This window comes from Berghia stephanieae, chromosome 6 (genome assembly GCF_034508935.2).
Source record: "Berghia stephanieae isolate SIO BIC M18660-M18661 chromosome 6, UCSD_Bste_1.3, whole genome shotgun sequence".
In the NCBI taxonomy this organism is placed as follows: Eukaryota; Metazoa; Mollusca; class Gastropoda; order Nudibranchia; family Aeolidiidae; genus Berghia; species Berghia stephanieae.
The window spans coordinates 53,372,608-53,387,450 of NC_088365.1; the positions used below are offsets into that span (position 1 = coordinate 53,372,608).

Below are 14,843 nucleotides of genomic sequence, written 5' to 3' on the forward strand. Positions count from 1 at the left end.
GTTTTGGCTGTGATCAGACTTAGTACTATAAGTAGACTCATACCTCTAGACCATCATAACCGCTTTGAAGTTTTGAATATAGACATATTTTCAGTAGGTATCCAAATAACCCCTTCGATCCCCCCTTCTCAATCCCCCCACCCCCCTATTTCGACCTAACCCCATCCCGTTAGTTATCTCTCCCCTCAAAAGATTTAGTTTATTAAAGGGTAACATAAACTCGCGTCGAACTCCAACCAGCTAATCAGAGCCAATAAACCGTTTGAGAGTAAATGTATTGTGGGCTGGTGACGTGTTATTTTGGTAGTGAGGGCAATTTCCACAGGCTTGGAGGCGATGAGATGACGCCAGACCCCAGGATTTCAAAGCCACTGCAAGCCAGGCCAGGTCCTTTGATAAAGCCAATCAAATTGATAGTCACGGCTAAAACACCTAGGGCCAAATTTGGCCTGACGAGATAAAAAGCCTTTTTAGAAATAAAAAAAATAATTTTTGGCCAGTAAAAAGTAATAAACGAAAATGAATAAAACATCTGTAAAAAAAATAAGAAAAAGTTCAGAGACGGTGAGAACTTTACGGGATCAAAACCCTTTTTCAGCCAACAACATTTTTGATTTTGTTATATTTTTAGTTTTGAAAATGATATTCATTTTTGTTTATTACGTTTTACGGTGTCCACAGCTTCTAGGGGCTCAGGATCACATTGTTGGGCAAAAAGTTTGACTTCAAATATGACATCGTTCCAAAACGGTATTCCATTGGGATGAATTTTGTGATTGAAATTGAATACATTGATGCTGTGTGCTTATGGCATTTAGTCACAACATTCCGCCAGTCGGATATAACTTACCAACAACACACCAAACATTGTGTAATCTTGACCGTTTATAATCTGGTTGATACCATTTAGAGAGAACTACTCATAAAGTGGCTGGCTAAAAAAAACAAAAATTAAGGACTGAGTGACGACAATGTCCTTCTATCTGACGTCACACATGTCGATAGTGGGCGGGTCAAACCTCTGATGTCTCCATATCCGTTTTGAGATGACAGGTAATCTTTTAGGATCTGATTCTCATTACAACGTGTTTATTCCTTGATCAAGGGAAATATATTTCGACACATCAACCCCCCCCCCCCCCTTCAACCTCCTCCCCCTCCCCTATCCCCCCTCCCCCTAGAGAATAAGCTTCTTATAATTTCCGTCGGATTCTCAAATCACCAGGACATATAACACTGTCGTACTCTGTAAAAACTCATATTTAAAATATTTGGCCAGAAAACTCGTCCTTCAAATATCGGTCGATTTAAACGACTCTCATCTTGGCAAAAACTCTCAAACCTGAGATTCCTTGCAGACCTGATAAGTACCAGCTTTGAACAACTTTCGGCAAGATGAGAGTCATTTAACTCATCGATTTCAGGAGGATAAGTTTTCTGGCCAAAATTTTGAACACGTGCTATTTTTTGTTGTTCAGAGTTGTGATTATTGTTGCTTTGCTGAGATGAAGAAAAGTCGTTATATAAACTGTTGAGTTGACGTTCAATTTCCAGCATAGTGTTACCTCAACAATCATACCGTGTAGAGACGACTGGACACAAATTCCATGTCGTTATTTTCTGTTGGTTGAAAAATAGAAAACCAGCCAATCTAGATAGCATGAATAAATAAATAAATAAAAGAGCATTTATATTGTGCGATATCCACTAAACTTGCTCAAAGCGCTTAACATATAGGACGGGACATGACGCCTGTTTGGCGATATTACAATTTTTTCGGACAGAGACAAAGTTGTTAACGACCAGGTACTCATTTTACACCTGAGTACGGTGAGAGAAAGTGAGTAAAGAGCCTATTCCAAGGGCTCAACTATGCGACGAGTGAGGCTCGAACCCAGGACTTTTCGGTTTGAAAGCGAGTGCCATACTACCTAACCAATAGCCGCAGAAATAGTTTATTAAAATTTGCATCAGAATGGACAATACGATGATGTCCATTTTAGACACTTTCAAAAGCTGTGTTTCCCAACTAGTAATGAGATTCCTTTTGCGTCCTGGTGGATTGTACGTGATATATTATAACGTTTTAACTGTATTTGATATTGGCTGAAGAAACGTTTTGAGCACGAAACGTTTCGTGTTTGATATTTTATTATTTTCCGAAGGGGTTTTATTCATTATTGTAACTACACTATTATTTTTACTGTCCACAGTATTCACTATAATTGATCTGCTAAAATCTCTTATACGTTAAATTCCTGCTCGTCCCCCTCCCCACCCTCCCTCCCCCATGCCCCAAAATGTCATTTTTAACCCCCCCCCCCACCCCACAGCATACCTCCACTCACTATACTCCCACCAATCTATTATCAAATTGTTTTATATTTTCCACTTTCAGAAGAATTATTACCAGCACCTTGTTGAGCTCTGAAGCAATTCACATCTACAACTTACACCCGTGCTGTTTAGTTGTCTTCATCACAAATCGACTTTTGATAATCTGACGTCATCAAACCTCCCACGACATGGTCTAGGTCTCAGGCTGGTGGTTCATCGGAGACACGACGAGCAGGCGAAGGAAAGGTGAGTTATGAGTTAGTAGTAGTAGCTTATGCTACACATCCAAATTCATTTCGTCATCCCACTTCAAAAGTCTTCCTCCGCCCTAAGAACTGTTTCATAGGCACCTTCAAGTTTAGTGACTGGACAGTGGAGGACGATGTGATCGCTGGTCTCTGGGGCTGCCTGGCATCTCCGTCAGGTATCACTGTTTCCAAGTTTCCATCTGCAGATATTTGATGCAGTTCTGTCATGTCCTGTTAAGAGGCGACTTGAGGAAACGCAGTATTTCCTGGCATTGTGGAATGCAGGCATTCTTTGGTGGGACCTTTTATGACGTTTCCTCCTTCAAGAGGAGTTGTGAGATGAACTTATGTTTATATAGGAAAACCTAAATAGAAAACGTTTAATCTCTACCTCTACATAATACTGTTTTGATACTGTGGGCCACTATTATCTATTTCTAACAAGAAATGAAGTGAGTAGGAAAGTACCAGAAGACAGTAGACAATAAAAATTTCGCGGCGGCGATTGGGCTTCAACTCGCGACCTTACTGGAACGTCAACTCCGACTGGTCGGGGAGATCGTGACTCTACCGTATGAGCTATCCGCCACTCCGAAAAAAAAAAAAATAAAAAGTGGTTTCAAACTCTATGTCTGTCTTGAGCTGCTCTCCTTGACTTCCTGAGGTCACGGTTTCAACAAACACAAACGCCGCGAAGTTTGTTACCCTACTACTACTACTTCTACTACTACTACTACTACTACTACTACTACTACTACTTCTTCTTCTACTACTACTACTACTACTTCTTCTACTACTACTACTTCTTCTACTACTACTACTACTACTACTACTACTTCTACTACTACTACTACACTACTACTACTACTACTACTACTACTACTACTACTACTACTACTATTACTACTACTACTATTACTACTACTACTACTACTACTACTACTACTACTACTACTACTACTACCACTACTTCTACTACTACTACTACTACTACTATTACTACTACTACTACTATACTACTACTACTACCACTACAAGATATGAAGTGAGTAGAAAAGTGCCAGAAAACAATAGAGAATAAAAACATTTTTTTCCGCGGCGGTGGTGGGGTTTGAACCTGCGACCTTATTGGTACGACAACTCCGCCTGGCAGGTGAGAGCGTGGCTCTACCGTGTGAGCTATCCACGAACACTAAAATATTCGTTTCAAACCCAAAGTCATTTCTAGATCCCTCTCTCACCCACTTCTTGAGATCGCCGATTCGTTCACCACCATCGCGAAATAATTTTGACCAGCAGTTAAGCTTAATAGCCAATATTCTCATCACAAACATATAACATAGAAACGATTGAGACATTGAGTATGCTCCGGTGCATGGGGTGAATTTTTAATTCAGAAAAGTGAGTGGAGCAGGCACTTATGTTGGTAACAACAATATATGAAGTGAGTAGAAAAGTGCCAGAAAACAATAGAGAATAAAATTTTACTACTACCACTACTACTACTACCACTACTACTACTACTACTATGAATATTATTAGTTCTACTATTACTACTACTGTTTTGGGGATGTTTTAAAAAGATTATTACATTCTTTGCTTTTTATCTCCTTTCTTTTCTTTTACAAATCATTGATATTAATAAGAGTTGAGGCTTAACTGTAGATCTTAAATACCAAATCTGTACATTTCTATCAAGTAAAATTGTAAGCCTAAGGACGCATTTCTTTCTACATTTCTTATTGGATTTGAACAGGGTGTGGGGTAGAAAAAATGGTTTTAGGAGTGAAGGAATGGGGGTGCGTGTATAGATAGTTCGAAGATGACGTCACTCAGGTCTTTGCCATCCGCGTTTATGAGTAATGCTCACTGAACTGTATTAACCTGACTATAAACGTTCATAGTTACACACAATTTTGTGTGTTGGTCCGTTATACTTCCGGATGGCAATGTTGTAAGCTTCTTAGCCAAGCGCATACTATCTATAGGGGTGGGTGAGGGGAGTTAATTACCCACAATCCATTCCATTAGACAGTATAGATTATTTCCTGTTTTCTAAAACCGAATCGCCATACAGGTCCGTTCATATTCCACGTAACAATTAAAGGAAACATTTACTTATTGATGTTATTGGTTTTATCATTTAAAACACTCACAACATCTCCCCGTCAGATAAAAGGGCATCCCCTCCCCCCCCCCCCCCCCCCCACAAAACTATGCCAATCCTTAAACGTTTATAGTCGGACTATTTCAGTGAGAACTAATCACCAAATGTCTGTCTAAAATAATAACAAACCTCTGAAGGGCATTAATTTCATTCCTTCTATGTGTACGCGCGCGCGCGCGCGCGTGTGTGTATGTGTTTGTGTGTGTATATTATTATATATATATATATATATATATATATATATATGTATGTTTGCTGTGTGTATGTGTGTTTGTATGTATGATTGTAAAGCAATCATTGTGTAAATCAATTCCTTACATCCAATCTCCAGTTCTGTTCTGTTGTCTTTTTCCTTCTTTGTTTATGACTGTTTATGTGTGATTGTTTGTGTATGAGTATATATTATATATATATATATATATATATATATATATATATATATATATATATATATATATATATATATATATATATGCGTGTGTGTGTATGTGTGTGTGTGTAAAGCAACCATTGTGTAAATCAATTCCTTCCATTCAATCACCAGTTGTGTTGTATTGTCTTGTTCCTTGTGTGTTTCCCATTGGATGTTCTCCTGCCGTTATTTACAATGAAATGTCCAAATGGATTGGTAATGAGTGCAGGCATTCAACAACGGCCGACACAGATTGGAGATAATTACCGTTATTATTATCATCGTTATTCTCATTATTATGATTAGAATGGACGGATAGGTCAGTTGTTAGAGCACTCCGATCATAATCGGACGGACTTAGTTGGAATTCTTATTGATTCTATGCGTTTAGGTAAAATACTCGAAACATATGCCAGCAGGATTTAACGACAGAAGGCGTATTGATGACTCTCCACAGAACAATTGAAGTTGACGTCGATCAACTCTTTGTCAATGTTTTTATTCCACCTGCTTGCGATTAGTTCTCACTAAATCTAGTCGTAGCCATCGTTATGTAAAAGCCTGACACTGAAATCCAAAAGGACTGACAGTTTGACGTCATTATTTGGTTTTTGCACCGTCTAGTGAGTTGTCGTTAGTAGAGCTCATGGAAACAAGTTATTTCATTGGTTGAACTATTGAATACAACTCACGATTTGTTTTATTTTGTGGCAAAAGACTGGCATTTTGACGTCATTTTTTGGTCAGTATCAGGCTATAACTTTACGAAGGCCACGATCTCGTAGACAATAAACGTTCTTGGTTACACATAGTTTTGTGTGTTGAGACCTGGCCGAAAGCATTTTGCAATATCTATAGATAGAACGATTTCGATGTCACTCGGGTCTTTGTTATTCTTTATCGCCAGCCATTTTCATGAGTTGTTATCATTGATTTATATGATGGAGACATGAAACTCCTTCCGTATGTGGGTGTCAATGTCAAGTCGGTAAATATGGCATTTTGGGTATTGATGTATTTAATTATATAAATACACAGTTTATTAATGCTTTGCGCTGAGGCAATTTCCTCACAACATCCACCAGCCGGAAATATAACGTACCAAAACACACACAAAACAATGTGTAATCTTAAGCGTTTATAGTCTGATTAATACAATTTAGTGAGGACTATTCATAACAATAGGCTGAACAAAGAGCTGAGTAGTGTTAATTTCGTTCCATCAAAAGTCTGAGAGAATATAGTGAGAAGAAATCATCCAACTGAATAGATAGTATGCAGATGACGTCACTCAGGTCTTTGTTATTGTTTTTTGCCATCCGCGTTTGTGAGTTGTTCTCACTAAACTGTATTAACCAGACTATAAAAGTTCATGGTTACACAGAGTTTGTGTGTTGGTCAGTTATATTTCCGGATGGCAATGTTGCGAACTCCTTGGCCAAGCGCATTCTATCTATAGAGATTGCGAGACCCGTACCAAAGTTCAATACCCTTCAACAGTCGTAACGTCACTTCCCTCGTAATGACGCATGGTAACTTAGTAATCGGCTCTAAACTATCGGAACAATGGCGACGTCCATATATGAAATATTCCTTTGACGAGCATAAAAGCGTATCCAGAGTTAAAACAAACCCATTATAAATCGGATCATGTTTTGACTTTTACACATTCTGAGCACAAGACATATTATGAAAAGTTCTAGCCAGCATGAAGAATACAAAGTACAGATTTTCTTTGTTTAGAACCACGATGGCCTCCGTTGCTGGGCGACGTGACATCAGATTATTGAATCCAATTGTCTTGTAAATATAAACATTTTGAGAGAGGACGCTTACCGACATGACTCCACCTGACATAGGTATGCATCTTCTGCTATTAAAGCCTATTGCTACTTTCAAAGTTTCGCGTCTCTCTATATATCTCTGTCTCCGCTATAAGAGTTTAATGTTACACATTGTTTTGTGTGTTTGTACGTTATATTCGACTGACGGATGATTTGAGTTTTTTTACTTAGCGTATAGCATCAATAATCTGATCGAGAGAATCTTGTTAGTCGCCAATTTTGGCGGTATAAAAAAAAAATAACAATGATCAGGGAGAGGTCGATTTCATTAACGTTAACTTGATATGTTTGTACGAGCACGTTTGAATTTATGCCACAAATTCCATGTTTTAGTTGGTCAAAAATCAAAAATTTAACAATTTCTATCTGCTAAGACTGACATTTTAATATTTGTTTTGTTGTGTTTATTTCATTTTCTTGTCATCATCATCATCATCATTCATCATCATCATCATCATCATCATCATCATCATCATCATCATCATCATAATAATAATAATAATAATAATAATAATAATAATAATAATAATAATAATAATAATAATAATAATAATAATTATTATTATTATTATTATTGTTATTATCATTATAATTGTTATTGTTATTATTATTATTGTTATTATTATTACTATCATCATTATCATATTTACTATTTCATGATTAACTTCGTTATAAATACTACTCAATAATATCAACTGTGTCTGGAATTGTAGGTACTTCTAAATATGTTAACATTTTTAGAACGAGAGAGATAACACACACATACCACAAACAAACTCGTATAAATATGCGGCTATCCATGAGGTCCAGTGGTATAACGCTTGTCTTCGGATAGGAAGTTCCTGGATTCGAGTCTCGCTCCGAGCTGCGCATTGTTGAGTCCTTGGAAAAGACTTTATACTCACATTGTCTCATCATACTCAAGTATTTAATGAGTACCTGGCCGCCAACTCTTTGCCTCTGTCGGAACTAAAATTGTAATATCGCCTAACAGTCTTCATGTCTCGTCCTACATGTTAAATGGTGCTGTTGGCTAGGGACCCCTTGTAAAGCGCGTTGTTCACGTTTTGTGAATATTGCGCTATATAAAAGTGTTTATATGTTTTTTTTTTAAATATTGTATTGTTGTTGCCGTTTGTTTTGTTTGAGAGTAAGATAGGGGTTATGCATAATAAAAATAAACTCGTTGAGACATTGAAGTCGTAGCGAGACAGCGATATAAACAGTTTGTGTGTTGGCATCGGCAGCCAATGAAAACATTGGGTTTGAAAGATATGGATTATGGGATGTTTTATTGTCGGCGGTGTGACGAGATAAACAGGTAGAGCGATTATTTAACCATTATCACTGATATTATTATTATCATCACTGTCATCATTTGATCATCATCATTATCACTATCATGATCATCATTATCATTATCATTACCATCACTATCATCGTCATCTTCATCATCAGCCTCATCATCGTCTTCGTTATCTGTGCCATATTATCATCATTATTTGTATCATGATAATCATTATCAATAGCATCATTATCACCACCATCTACCCCCCCCCCCCTTTTTCCGTCAATTCCAATCACTATCACATTCACTTCCCCCAACACACAAAAACTCTCTCTCTCTCCTCTCTCTCTCTCTCTCTCTCTCTCTCTCTCTCTCTCTCTCTCTCTCTCTCTCTCTCTTCTTTCTTTTTCTTTCTTTTCTCTCTCTCCTCCTTCTTCTCTTTTTTTCTCTCTCTTTCTCTCCCTCTCTCTCTCTCTCTCTCTCTCTCTCTCTCTATATATATATATATATATATATATATATATATATATATATATATTTTCTCTCTCACTCTCTCTCTCTCTCACCCTATCTCACCCTATCTCTCTCTCTCTCTCTCTCACACACACACACACACACTCACACATTCAAACATAAACATAACCAAATCATAAACCATGTGATAAACATCGTACGCCAGGCAATGATAAAACGTTATCTTATAAAATTCTAACGGCCGGAGATAAGAAACGAATAAAACAAATTAAATCTGATCCCCATCGTTACGGCAAACTTCCTCTACGTCAACAAATTTAACAACTCATCATCAATACCATCGGTTGGGAACGGAATCCTGGATACAAGAATTAACCTTTAACCTCGCCGTTCGGCTTTACCCTAAGCTTATCAGAATATGGCTTAACCCTTTCCATACCAACCATATGAAAATCTTCACATTCGTTTCGATGCAACTAACAAGTTTTTATAGCTATAACAAAATATTCCCTTTAAACAATGTGAGGTAGAAATGAAATCAGAACGGGAATATTGTTGGTTGTATCGTAAGGAATGTGACGATTTTATAATGGCTGGTGTGGAAAGGGTTAAATACTCTTCAACAGTCGTAACGTCACTTCCTTCCTAATCACGCATGGTAACTTAGTAACACTGGCTCTAAACTATCGGAACAATGGCGGACACCCGTATGAAATATTTCTCCGGTGAGCATAAAAGCGTATCCAGAGGAAAAAAAACATAAATTTGATCATTTTTTGACTTTTACACATTCTGGTCACAAGGTATATGAAAAGTTCTAGACAGAATGAAGAATAAAAAGTAATGATTTTCTTTGTTTAGAACCAATATGGCCGCCGTCGCTTGGCGGGGCGGCGTGACATCAGACAACTGAATCCAATTAAGTTTATCAGTCGTTTCTGAGGCAAACCGATCTTGACCTTTAACACAAAGTCCTCATGTATAAAATAAACAACTCATCCGTTTGGTTACAAAGAGAAATTAATACGCGGCTATGTGGTCTTGTGGTATGACACTCGCTTTCGGATCGGACTGTCCTGGGTTCGAGCCTCGCTCAGCGCATAGTTGAGTCCTTGGAAAAGGCTCTTTATTCATATTCTCTCACTGGATTCAGGTGTGCAATGAGTACCTGGCCGTCACCAGCGTTGTCGAAAAACATTTGTAATATCGCCTAACAGGCGTCACGTCTCGTTCTATATATAAAGTGTTGCTATTGGTCAGGGACCGCTTGTAAAGCGATTTGAGCACGTGTAGTGGATATTTCGCTATATAAAAGCTCAAGTTTTTTTTTTTTTTAAAGTTAAGACGTTAGAATGTTTGTGTTTGTTCCTGGCCTGGCATCCATCTTGCTATCTACCCAGCCAATCATAGCAAAGCTACGGGACTCGGGGAAAACACGTATTTCAAAAAGACTTTGATCAGAAAACTCGTCCTTCAAATATCGATCGATTAAAATGACTCTAATGTTGACTAATACTCTCAAAACGTGGGGATTCGTGCAGTCTTTAAAGGAATCTCAAATTTTGGAGTTTTGATAATTGAGGGTCCCAAAATAATGTAGCAATACAAAGCAAAGAAAGAAAAGTACATGACAAAAAAAAAGAAGACCTTCCCCAACGAATCAAGTCTTCTTCTACTGGGGTGCGAACCTCTTTCCTTTTAGATATCTTTATGCAAAACAAGCGCCTGCTTCCTATTTTCTCAATTTGACAAGATGAGGGTAATTTAAATTGATGGATAATTGAAGGACGAGTTTTCTGACCAAAATTTTAAATACGTGTTTTACCAGAGTACGACAGAAAGATGATATATGAGTATCAACAGAACAACGTGTTGATTTGGAGTTGATGCGAGAACTCATTAAATAATAATTGACAGGGGAAATAATTCATACCGTTTATTTTTCCAAACTCACACGGGTTTTTCACGGTCCATTGAATGTGTAGCTCACAGTCTTAAACGTGAATTAAGGTGGGAAAATACTAACATGGGAAGGTGGAAATGATTCCGCCATTCGAAGCCATTCCATTTCCATTTTTTGTTGTTGGTATTGATGCTATGTGTTTAGACAAAACCCCCCACAAAAACTCATGTCATCAGCCCGCCGGATATAACGTATCAATGCATAAAAACTCTGTGTAATCTTGAAAGCTTATAGTCTGATTAGATAAAGATAAGTATTGAATTGTAAGCTTCAATTTATTAGACGAAGACAGATACTATGGGCGTTTTGGGTTTCCCCTTTATCAACAAAACACGCTGAAAGAACGATTGAGAGATGTGTGAATGGCGTAGTTAAGGTAATAAATGATGGAACAGTAAAAGATGAATGATTGTTCGTAATAGCCTCCATTTATCCTCAAACATTGAGGGTTATCCACTAGCATTGTTGTAGATGTGTCTTTGGACGTAATTAGTAATTCTCTGGTAAGCGTCAATTTAGAAAGACTACGTTTGATTGCTCAGCCCTCAATAGGGTTCAATAGTCGTTACGTCACTTCCCTCGTAATGACACATAGTTACTGGTTTTAAACTATTGGAACAATGGCGGATGCCATTATCTATCTCCATCACCGCCCTTATGAAATACTTCTCCGACGAGCATAAAAGGAAAAAATCATTATAAATCTGATCATGTTTCTGACTTTTATACATTCCGATCACGTGACATGTGAAAAAGTTCTAGCCAGCATAATGAATAAAGGGTACCGATTTTCCTTGTTTAGAACCAAGCTGCTGGTTTCTGGGCGGATGTGACATCAGACTATTAAATCCTATTATATTTATAAATTGTCATGTTTTTGTATTGCTTTCTGTTTAAAGTTTTGCTTCTTTTCTTCCATTGCATTTTGTTTATATTTTTATTCTTATTTAAAAAAAAACTGTTTAAACGTTTGTTGTTTTTTAAACGATTTTTAAAAACCCGTAAATAGGTGATCTGTGGCACGACACAACAACAGCAGTGACTCGATGTGACGTCACAATAACACGTTATTTGTAACACATCAATGTTCGTCGTACACGAACAGAATAATTAATGAGCGCGCACTCATAACCTCTCAATCTCTTTGATCGGATTGGAAGATCGGTGTTTTCATGTGTTGTTTTGTGTTCAAATATTCACGATTTCTGCTGCCTTTTTCCTTTTCCCCGTCAATATCGGCCTGTGTGAAATGTTTTCCATTTTGTATGGGGAGGGTTAATGGGTTCGTTTGAAATGATTTGGAAAATTAACCATTTACAGCCGGATTTGGTTTCAATCTAACTTTACATGAAACCTTCCAGTTTTCACCAAATTAGGAGTAAAAGTTATCTGGTACAGGCTTCAGTCACCCATTAGCTATTACCTATTACCTTTACCGATTATCTATTATCTGTTAAATATTACCACATTAACCTATTGCCTGTTACCTATTTACCTATTATATTTGCCCATCACCTATTACCTATTACCCTATAACCCTTGTTACCTGCTACCTATTACCTTAGTACCTGCTACTATTAAATTTCCAATTAAATGTTACTTGTTACCTATTACCTATTACCTATTGTTGATAACTTATTACTATTACCTTTTAAGATAGAATGGCAAGAATTTAGTCTTTTCTCGTAGGTTATAGTTACTGTTCTTACGTGCTCTGGAAAAAATAAAACAACACCGTTTAAATGTTTAGTCAGAAAACCCTTTCTAATTTCAGTCGAGTAAAATGATCCTCATCTTTTCAAAAACTCTCAAACCTGGGACTTCATTTCTGAGAGCTTTTAATTATTAACTAGATCAGGATCATTTCAATTGATCGATATTTTGAAGGTCAAGTTTTCTGGATAAAATTTTCAAAAACATTTTGTCTTCTAAGGTATGGCACAGGTTAATGAATATTCATGATTTGTTAGCTGCCTGTAATAGGACTAAATAGGGGCGGGGGGGGGGGGGGGGGGGGAGGGGGAGGGTATATATGGTATCAATATTCAAGAATATTTCCGATAGAAACACATCCTTCTTTATTTAAGAAAGAGAGAAATAATACCAGGGAGCTGCTTTTGATTTCAGACGTGTGTAGAAATAGCTAGATGATATGGATAGTATGCGCTTGGCTAAGAAGTTCACATTATTGCCATCCGGAAGTAAAACTGGCCAACACACAAACGGTGTGCAACCTTGAAGGTTTATATTCAGGTTAATACAGTTTAGTGAGAAGTACTCATAAACGCGGATGGCAAAAACAATAACAAAGGCCTGAGTTTCGTCATCTTTGATCTATCTATAGAAGGAGGAACGAATTTGACGTCACTCAGCCCTTTGTTATTGTTTATAGACAGCGTTTCCGGTGACGAGATCACAATTCTATCAATCAGACTATAAACGTTCAAGGTTACACATAGTTCAGTCTTTTGATACGGGTGTTACGAGTATTTTGGCTAAATGCACAGCATCAATACGCTTCAACAGTCGTAACGTCATTTCCCTCGTAATAACGCATGGTAACTTAGTAACTGGCTCTAAACTATCGGAACAATGGCGGACGCCCTTATGAAATATTTCTCCGACGAATATAAAAGCGTATCCAGACGGAAAAAAACACTATAAATCTGATCATGTTTTGACTTTTACACATTCTGATCACAAGACATATGAAATGTTCTAGCCAGCATGAAAAATAAAAAGGAATGATTTTCTTTGTTTAGAACCACGATGGCCGCCGTTACTGGGCGACGTGACATCAGACTATTGAATCGTATTGTCAGTTATGGATCTAGAGTGGGATACGAGTACCGGACATTGAGGCTGATTGTTATCTGACCGTTGGTCATTTCCAGACATCAACCAGTCTACAGACGTGTAGTGTTTGATGAGTTGTCCTCATTATTAGTGTTTACTGTATTGGCCACAACTATGGGAGGCAACCGGTGACAAATGCATTCCCCTTGTAATAGAGCGAGTTGATAATCCCCCGGACATCAAGAAATGATTTTAAAAAAACAATGGTCGATATAACTGATGATATCTTGTACTCATTAATGCACTCCTCTCAATTCGCCATCATCATTTCATTAATTAAGAAATAATTACCGTAATGACGAGAGTGTGTGTTTGTGTTACAGTATGTGTGTGTGTTTGGGTGTGTGTTTGGGTGTGTGTGTGTGTTAAGGGGGGGGGGGGATGGTATTGGCTAGTGGATTATTTGAAGGACAACAAAAAGCCAGCAGCGTTTGTTTGAAACGTTCATTTATTTGATTGGCTTTTAGGATCGGGGTTCGAACCTTTACATGCCGGGATCGGTTTGAACCTAACCTGTAATCAAAAGCCCCGTGTTGTCTTTTAAACAATAACAACAACAAAAGACAAACAAACAAAAAACAAAACAAAAAAATCCCAACAAACTCAAAATGAAACAAAAACTGGAGCATTGATATAGCGTAATATCCACTAAACGTGCTCAGAGCGCATTACAATAGGTTCCAAGCCATCAGTAACACGTAACATATAGGACGAGACATGACGCCTGTTAGGAAATGTTATTATAATATTTTTCTGACAGCGACAATGTTGTTAACGGCCAATTATTCATCTTACACCTGAGTAGAGTGAGAGAACTTGAGTAAAGAGGCTTTTTCTAAGGACTCAACTAACCCGTTCAAAGCGGGTCTTGAACCCTGGACCTCCCGACCCAAAAGCGAGAGTCATACCACAATACCACATAGCCCGTAAGACTTGACAAGAGGTTCGACTTCAATCCAACACAACCGGTAAAGAGGTAACCATAATATTGTCACATGACATTCTTGATTATCTAAATGGTGCTTACGTGTGGGTTTGGGAAGGAAGGGCATTAGACGGAACACGGTTTATTGGGACAACGAGACGAGGAGCAATGGGCGATGAGATTATCCGATTGTCAATTATCAGGCTATGTGTGTGTGTGTGTGTGTGTATGTGTGTGTATGTATGTGTGGGTGTGTGTGTGTGTGGACATACCTTACAGGTCACAGCCACAAATAAGGCTGGGACATTGAAATCTGATTTATCTCTAGG

The 14,843-nt window shown here is 37.7% G+C and overlaps 1 long non-coding RNA gene across 2 annotated transcripts in view; it reads left to right on the forward strand.

Moving 5' to 3' along the window:
* The window catches only part of LOC144975722 (uncharacterized), a 195,885-nt gene that overhangs the window by 158,703 nt on the left and 22,339 nt on the right, over positions 1–14,843 (forward strand). For both annotated transcript variants that reach the window (XR_013645973.1, XR_013645972.1), the window contains one exon: positions 2,399–2,583. This is a non-coding gene — a long non-coding RNA (uncharacterized LOC144975722). The remainder of the gene's footprint in view (positions 1–2,398; positions 2,584–14,843) is intronic.